We start from the raw sequence: 10,010 nt of genomic DNA, 5'->3' as shown, positions 1-10,010 counted from the left end.
CAGTCGCGACTCTCGCAGGAAACGGCTTTTGATTCGATGTGATGAAGTGTGGCGCGGTGTTTCACCAATCACAATTGATCAATCGCTCATTATATCCACATCAACTGCCGCTTTTGGAAAGAGGCCAGACCGACAATTACGCTTTGTGGAAACCAAGTTCTTTCTAATATACCACTTACACTTATATTCTATTCTCTATCGTAATTTTTTATCAATATTGTGCTAAAAATCACGACATACCATCAATTAAAATAATTAGTTATAACAATGTAACAAATTCACTAACAGAGCCGATATGTAATATCTAAATCAATATCAATATCAATTGCAGTCCAAAATTTTGGTGCTTCATAAATTTGAACAATTAATTATAAATAACTAAATAAATTACCAGAAAAAACAGTATAATTTATAACACCCGTTTTGAAGTTAACATCTACTCGAAACGTTATTTACAAGTCTCACGATCTATTACCAGAAAATAATCAAAATCAGAAAAATAAAGTCTTGACGCAGAGCTAGTCTTTTTCACCTATATCCACATAAGTTTTAGGAGAGCTAAAGCAAGTCAACTACGAGTACCTATCAAGTTATGGTGGAAATGCAGTCACTGGGTATTTCAACCAAGACCTTGAAAGGCTCGCATGATCCACAATCAAGCTAGCATGATTCTGGTGACCCGACAATAGATCGAAAACAGAAAAAAAGAAATAGAAATAAATCGAAAATTAATCGGATCTTTTCTGCTAGCGCCCCCAGCCCTATACAGCCGATATTTTAGCACCCCCCAAAATTAAAGTTTTCGCGAATTGTAAGAGCGATAATTGCATTTCATTGAAACAAGAGTCTAGGTAGATTGAAGGCACTTTTAGATGTTTCCTCAAAATTTTTTAAAATCAAGCCCTTATTGATGCTTGCGTTAAATGCAACAAATTGCCATTGAAATACGTACTACTTACAAACGTTAGTTTTGTTAGCTTTTAATAAATCCTATTTGTTCCGACCCCTCTTGAGGGGGGAGGAACTATATACTCAACTGGTTTTTTTTTTCAGACAATTTTGGTCGATTGATATATTCAACGTAAACAGTTGTGAGTTGTATCATTAAAAAGCCCATCCAGCGTAGAATATGGAACTAAAAAGTTTTTTTTTAATTTCGTTTTCTAGAGCGAGATATCGTGGTTTAATTTTTTTGAAAATTAGAGCGATATGCGTTATTTTTTCACATTTTGCGGAATTTTTATCAAAAATTTAGTCAATTTTGCTAAAACATGTTAAATTGTTAAAAATAGTATCGTTGATATGATTTTCAAAGAAAAAGAAGTATTGTTGACTAATTTGATTAACTTTTTGTCTAAAATTTTGGGTAATTCTTTCAAAATTCAGCCTCCTTCATCAAAAATTGCACAAAATAAACTTCTTTGGTCAACTTTGATTAAATTTGCCGGTAAGAAACACCCAAAAACCACTAATTCAACTTTCGTAAACTTCAAAGGGTCTATTGTTGTTTCTATTTCCATTGGGAGTGCTCTGGAATTAACGTTTGGCCGTTTTTTGCTAACTTATCTCGATGATTATCAAAAACGCAGCACTAATTTTTTGATTTCTTTACTAACAAAATATCTATTTCCCTAACATTCGAAAAATAAAGTGTTCTTAGTGAACTAACAGCAATAACAAGGCTTGTTGTGGTCCAATCTTGGACTATAACAATCCAAAAAATAATTCGGATTGAAATTAATCGGTCTTTTTTTAAAAAAATCGATCTTTTAGTGTTGATTAAAGAACAGAAAAAATTCAAATCGAAGCTCACTAGTGATAGTTTCAAATGTTTTCCTAAGCAGTTCACTAGTGATAGTTTCAATTGGTTTCCTAAGCAATTCAATCTTGTTTTTTACACGAAGCTTGTGGTCGTTTTGACCTTGAAAATTCTTTGTTTTTTAAATGTACAAGGGCTATTTGAAATTTTTCATTAATTTTCTCTTAATTTTTAGCTTAGCGTCAGCAAAAAAGATCGTTTCATCTTTCTACTGAATTAAAATGTAATCTCTATTGCGGTTTCACTCGTTAAGTGATAAAGTTTTTTGCTTTGATGCTACCAGACTCCGCAAAAAATTGACTTGAAGGCATTTGCTCATTTTTTTCTCATAGCTTTTTCTCTTTTTTTCATATTGTAACAAAATTGAGCGTTCACAAAACACAATACTGGCATTCAAAACAAGGCAGTTAGTACAGATTATGGTTTTAACGGTTTAGACACCACTTTCTCGTGGAATTTAATTGAGTTTCTTTTCTTAAATTTGTCTTTAACTGTCGTTTTCACTTTGCATGTTAGTCGTATGGATTTTCCTGGATAAAGAAAAATTCCTTTGGCTTTTTGTGGAAGATTAGATAAAACAATATTCTGATTTGTGTAGATAGCTGATGGCTTTCATGAAGTTGAAAACAATTTTTTAAGAAAAACACTTTCTATCTTCATTTTTTGTTCTTTTTTTGTTTGTTTTTGTTACTTACATATGACATTATTGTCGTCAAGAGAAACCGATAGTATACAAAATTCAAAGTTTTTAAAAGAAATGGTAATGAGGGTACTGGCTTCTGCACGGTTTTTTTTTAAAAAAAGTAAATGATTTTTTGGTTTTTGTCTATATTTGACGTTCTTGTGTAAAGACATATTCTCAATAATTACTAATCTCAAGGGTCTTTTTAGACGAATAAACGAACCTATTTATTTTTTTCTATTTGTAGCTAATGGCTCCCTTGACTTTGAAAATAATTGTCTTCTAGAAACAATCTATTTCTAAATTTGGCCCTTTTTTGTCGGCTTTTTACCTAGTCTCATTAAAGAGAGGTCACATACCACATTATTGGTTATGGGAGACAGCGCAGTGGAACATATTTTGAGAGGAAGAAAATGGCTCATGGCTTCGAGAGCGTTTTCTCGCCAGTTTTATTTGAATTTTTGTTTGTTGTCTCTATCTGTAACCGCAAGAAAAATTGAATAAAGACAAGTCCTAGTGCCCGCCTATATAGGAATTGGTTATAATAAACATTTGAAAAATTTCAGTTGATATCTAATGGTTTTCCTCAATTTGAAATCAATTGGTTTTAAAAACATAGGCGAATTTGTTAATTTTGCTGGTTTTTCTTTTTTGTCTAATTTTAACCGAGCCTTATCATGGACTGGTCCCATATCTTTTCTAGGGAAGTACAAATTATTTTGCATTGTTTAAGTTTTCTGTTACGCTATGGTGACTTTGTTATTAAGTTGCTTTTAAAAAATGGACATTAATTTTTGGATGTAATTAATGTTTTTTATTGTCGTTTGACTCCGTTTGTTATCGTCTTGCATCGCTTTCTTAATAGTGGCAGATTTCATCAGTCTAAGGCGGCATTTTTACCCCATTGAAGTGTTTGCTTTGGAGGCGATGTTTTTGTTCATACACAAATTTTTGAGCGGGGCTGGAACTTTATGTGCGAAGGAACATTACCGAGCCTCCTTGTTTTCATATATATATATATTCATGTATAAGCTTAGTTAATTTTAACAGTATGTTTAAACATGCATAAATGGGGTTGCAAAACTAAGCGGGAGGGGCGCTAGGAGAAAAATTCAATCAGTCTCATCTAGATGAGACTAATTGGATTTTTTCTGCTAGCGCACCTCCTGCTTAGTTTTGCACGGTGTTTGAACAAAAATTCGCTTTCCGCTAGTCTTTTTTTCACATGCGGCAATTTCATTTTAATTTTTACAGTTTTTTCGATTTTTTGCACCGGATTTTTTCCTAAATGGTTTTCCAAATCCATTCATAGTTCATTCTGGTTGCAGCAGCCACTGCTTATTGTAATAATTCAGGAAAAACCTGTTTAAATACCAGAGTAAACGTTACTTCAATATTCCATTCCACTACATGAATCATTAAATACTGTATTTGGGAACATTCATGGGTGCACAGAATCATGGGTGCCAGGGCAATTTTTCTAAAAACAACAGTTAGAAAGCAAAATCTGGGACAATAGATCGAAAACAAAATTATTAAATTTGCGTGTGGCCAATAAAATTTAAGCGCCCACTTACAATACGGCACATCTGTTCGATCGTTTCTCCGTTGTCAGAAATTTGTATCAAATCACACGGGCTGCTAAAGAATAGCCAAATCCGTTTAATTTATGCCATCTTGCAAATAACGCTTAAATTCAGCCAATGAGCTCAATGGCTGAATTTAAGGGTTATTTGCAAGATGGCATAAATTAAACGCATTTGGCTATTCCTTAGCGGTCAGTGTGAATTGATACAAATTTCTCACAACGGAGAAAAAATTAACGACCGAACAGATGTGCCGTATGATAAGTGGGCGCTTAAATTTTATTGGCCACACGCAAATTTAATAATTTTGTTTTCGATCTTTTGTCCCAGATTTTGCTTTCCAACTTTTTTTTTAGAAAAATTGTCCTAGCACCCATGATTCTGTGCACCCATGAATGTTCCCAAATACAGTATTTAATGATTCATGTGGTGGAATGGAATATTGAAGTAACGTTTGCTCTGGTTTTTAAACAGGTTTTTCCTGAATTATTACAATAAGCAGTGGTTGCTACAACTAGAATGAACTATGAATGAATGGGAAAAATTATTTGGAAAAAAATCCAATGCTAAAAATCGAAAAAACTGTTAAAATCAATGTGAAATTGCCACATGTGAAAAAAAGACTAGCGGAAAGCGAATTTTTGTTCAAACACCGTTTACTCACTCTACTTTAAAATTAGAGAAAAAACTATTCACGCCACAAAACTACTCGCTTTTTTGCTCCCCTTCCTGTTTCGGCATGACCAAAATCACTAGTCCAATTTGGCTTCAAAAATCATGAAAATGTGTGAACAGATCTTTATAAAATTATAGCCGGAAGACTTCTGGAAACAACTCGAAGTGGAAATCCATTTAAACGCCATTCAACTGCTCATCGGAAAAACGTGCCTCCACTAAATTGTGATGATCGTGAAACAAAACCATATAAAAAAGTTAAAACAAGAAAACCAAATCTGCTAGAATATGATTTACAAAAATCGGATCAAATTTTGTCATGAATTGAGATCCCGAAAAAACTGTCTCTGCTAAAGTCATCAACACAACCACCTCTGTGAATTTTTTAGAAATACTTGAAGGCTCCTACTTAAAAGGCCCTTACAAACAACTTGCACTAAAAAACTGGAAAAGTTAATAAATTTTATAATATTACAAAAGCATATAAATCCAAAGAAAAAATATTTTCAGCAACCGGGTATCCAGATGCTCGCAAAACGACAGGCAGCCCATAATAGGCTAAGAAACGTGTCTAGAAAACAAAAAAAAAACGAAAAATTTTTAAAAAAATTAAAAAATTAGTTCCATTTTTCGCCATTTTTGTCAAATATCTCATCAAAAAAAAAAGATTCATATCCACAAAACTATAACCAATTGTTATCTAAAATTTGAACAAGTAGAAATAAATGGTCTTTTCAATATCCATTTGAGCCAGTAAAACAAAACAAACGTCCAAAAACGCAAAAAAAATTAGCCACAAAATCAACAAAATACGTAAAAAACCTCCGAATTAGCATAAAATTCATATGAATTTCCAGAAACCTTCGAACCACTACCAAAACCAGCCTAAAATTAGAAGAAAATCATAGCCACGCCTCTTAACCAAAAAAGTGAAAAAAAATGCTTCAAAATGCCGAACGTGAGCGAAAAATTTCCCTCGCTTACAGAATTTTTTTGTCACACCTCAATTTCTCGCTCTCTAGAAAACAGCGATATGAACAACATAGCTGGCAGATTGCCAGAAACAGCCGCAATAGCTGCGTAGATCTGCAGTCTCAAAGACAGCAAAAAAGAGAGATTGAAAAATCATTCTTCTCATTAAAGGCTGAGATGTTATATTTCGATTAAGAATCCGTATAACTTATTGCTGCTCTTAAATATCCTTCAATTAGAGTGACACACACTCACTTGAACTTCAGTGTACAATAAAACGATGAATAGCAAAACACAATCATAATTTCTATGTGCAGCTTGTCATCTGAGAAACTTTGTTTCGTTGCAACAATCTTGTAGTCACGATGCTGCAGTATAAAGCAATCAGAACAAAATACCTAGAACAATTAAAGTGAAAACCGATAAAAAACAATTTTCATAGGACTGTTATTCGGCAACTAAGAAACTATTAGTTCGCTGAATTCCTTAGCCTACGAATTACAATGCAGTATTTTCTGTTTACTGGGTCTTAAAAACAAAACTGATTTCAACTTAAAATTTTGTCAGGGTAACTTTGTTTTTTATTAACTTTAATTTTATCTTGTGATCATAGAGGGCCAAAGAAAACTATTTGTTTTGTTACTCTTTTGGAGAGCATTATTACTCAACAAAGATTAAGGTAGCAATATCAATTAACGAACTGAAAAACGTAAATCGTTATTTGTACGTGTCGTGCAACAATCAAGTCAGAAGTAAAACTTGAAAAAACATTGACTTTTGTCCTTATCGCAACCAAAACGAGTTGGTTGTTCCCGCAACTTAAAACTGATATAAAAACTTACCAAACTAAACTGTCTAGAACAATGTAATTGAACCTTATCTACATTCTCTTACATTTTATGGTTTACCCCTCGTTCAAAGAACAAAACCTTCTTTCCCCAAAACAATTTTGAGGACAAAAGTCTCCCCTGTTACTGGCAAAAGTCTCTTAGGACACAAAAGAGACACAGTAAAGACACAGAAGAGACACAGTAAAGACACCGAAAAGACACAGAAAAGACACCGAAAAGACACAGAAAAGTCACAGAAAAGAAAAGACAAGCAATTTTTTCAGCGACGAAGCCAAGATTGGGTTACAGACGTTACCCAGCAGACGATTTTTTTTTTGGAAATTGGGTTTCAGACGTCACCCCGACGAGAGGATCTGTTTTTTTTACTGGTTTCAGACGTCACCAGCAGAAGTCCGCCCGAGGTCTCAGACGTTACCTCTGATGTCCTGTTCCCCGGTTAGAGCCATCCAAAATCTCTACTTTTTTTTCGACAAAAAGCCTTCAAAAAATTGATTTTTGTCCCAAAAAAAAACTTTTTGTTACTATAACACCTCGATTGATAAACCTTGACTAGTAATATTATTTTCAAAGCGAGTAAAGGCAATTTTCTAACTTTGAAAGAAAATTATGCGAAAAAAACGCACAAAATTTAGAGAAATGTTCCTTAAATCAGAAAAATCGAAAAACATAAGTTAGTTTTCTGACTATATATCCGTTTGAATTGCGGAAAAAACTATTAAACCACTCTTTTGAATTGGTTTGTAATCAAGCAGAAAGCTATTTGCATCGATATATCCAATCAGTATTATACAAATGAGAAATGTCAGAAAAAATTTTTTGAATTCAGAAAATTCAAAAAACACAATTTAGTTTTCTGACTACATATCCGTTTGAATTGCGGAAAAAACTATTAAACCACTCTTTTGAATTGGTTTGTAATCAAGCAGAAAGCTATTTGCATCGATATATCCAATCAGTATTATACAAATGAGAAATGTCAGAAAAAATTTTTTGAATTCAGAAAATTCAAAAAACACAATTTAGTTTTCTGACTACATATCCGTTTGAATTGCGGAAAAAACTATTAAACCACTCTTTTGAATTGGTTTGTAATCAAGCAGAAAGCTATTTGCATCGATATATCCAATCAGTATTATACAAATGAGAAATGTCAGAAAAAATTTTTTGAATTCAGAAAATTCAAAAAACACAATTTAGTTTCTGACTACATATCCATTTGAATTGCGGAAAAAACTATTAAACCACCCTTCGGAATTGGCTTTCGATCAAACAAAAAGCCACTTTTATCGATATATCATAACAGCATTATATAAAGTAGAAATGTCAGAAAAAATTTTTTGAATTCAGAAAATTCAAAAAACACAATTTAGTTTTCTGACTACATATCCGTTTGAATTGCGGAAAAAACTATTAAACCACTCTTTTGAATTGGTTTGTAATCAAGCAAAAAGCCACTTTTATCGATATATCATAACAGCATTATATAAAGTAGAAATGTCAGAAAAAATTTTTTGAATTCAGAAAATTCAAAAAACACAATTTAGTTTTCTGACTACATATCCGTTTGAATTGCGGAAAAAACTATTAAACCACTCTTTTGAATTGGTTTGTAATCAAGCAAAAAGCCACTTTTATCGATATATCATAACAGCATTATATAAAGTAGAAATGTCAGAAAAAATTTTTTGAATTCAGAAAATTCAAAAAACACAATTTAGTTTTCTGACTACATATCCGTTTGAATTGCGGAAAAAACTATTAAACCACTCTTTTGAATTGGTTTGTAATCAAGCAGAAAGCTATTTGCATCGATATATCCAATCAGTATTATACAAATGAGAAATGTCAGAAAAAATTTTTTGAATTCAGAAAATTCAAAAAACACAATTTAGTTTTCTGACTACATATCCATTTGAATTGCGGAAAAAACTACTAAACCACCCTTCGGAATTGGCTTTCGATCAAACAAAAAGCCACTTTTATTGATATATCATATCAGCATTATATAAAGTGGAAATGTCAGAAAAAATTTTTTGAATTCAGAAAAATCAAAAAGCACAATTTAGCTTTCTGACTACATATCCGTTTCAATTGCGGAATAAACCCTTAAACTACTCTCCTGAATTAGTTTGTAATCAAACAGAAAGCCATTTTCATCGATTTATCCAATCAGTATCATATAAATGAGAAATGTCAGAAAAAATTTTTTGAAATCAGAAAATTCAAAAAACACAAGCTAATTTTCTGACTACATATTCATTTGAATTGCCGAATAAACCACTAAACAAACCCCTACAACAAGTCATTGTCATTCGGTTTGATGGTTTCACCTGTATATGGAAGTAAATAGAAAGTCATTAGGCGCCACAGCAAATATCAAAACTTTCATTTGACGAAAATAACTAGCTTTTTAATTTTTTTTGAAAAAAACTTCCAAAACTTGATTTTTTGCAGAAGTCCTCGGTCTCAGACGTTGCCGTCTGCGAAGTCCCTTTATCCCTATTGGTTTCAGACGTTACCATCAGCAGAAGAGGAGTTTTCGAAGAAAATTGGTTCCAGTAGTCACCAGAAAATTTGATGTCTCTTTTTTTTTCTACTTTCAATATTTTTGAAAAGCAGATCTCAGACGTTATCTGTGGGAGAAAGTTTTGAGAGTTTATTAGAGTCAATGCAATCTATAAATAACGAAAACAGAGTGAAAAACAGCAGACAAAGTCACACAGTTTTAAAGATAACGAAAAAGCTTTTGCAAAACCCGAAAAAAGACAATACACCAAAGAGTTCTAAAGATTTCCACAATATGATTCGTCTCTGCAAATTTCTAGCATTCAGTAGCCCTCCTGTAGCCCTTGTTGCCTAAACGCATCGCATTTTTACTAATTTCTTATCTTTAGCCGTCACAACAACAATAAACTCCTAGAAAAAGAACAGGTTTCAAAGTTATAAATTCGCAAAAACTGTGAGAGGTATTTATTAATCATAGTGTTTGGTTAGGGTTAGGGAGTTAAGACAAATTTTCTTGGGTAGTTTCATAAGCTTTCTGGTTGGTAATCTATTCCTATTTGAGGGAAACAGACGAGTGTTTTGAAGTTTTCAAGAAAAAGGAGTTTAATGTAACAATTATTTGAGTTCTGGTCTAATATTGGTTCAACTGCATAATTGTAGCAAAGCACAAGTTTCCTATCAACTACAGTAGCCAGAGACACTAGTTAAAACAGTTAAAGCCAGCTATTTAACCAAAACTTGTGTTAATTCAACAAAAAACAAGCAATTATTTAAGTCTGTTGAACGAAAGTCGATTAAAGCGCGCGAACGTTCGGAAAAGCTTTTAAGTTTTTTTTTAGCGCAAAAGGCAAGATTTAGCACACAAAACACATTCTAGGACATCACTTTTTGAGAAAATTTGCGTCGCCGGTCTTTTGAAC

The sequence above is a fragment of the Convolutriloba macropyga genome, chromosome 3 (assembly GCF_964194025.1).
Source record: "Convolutriloba macropyga chromosome 3, txConMacr16.3, whole genome shotgun sequence".
NCBI classification, from domain to species: domain Eukaryota; kingdom Metazoa; phylum Xenacoelomorpha; order Acoela; family Convolutidae; genus Convolutriloba; species Convolutriloba macropyga.
Note: the sequence above shows the minus strand (reverse complement) of the source record.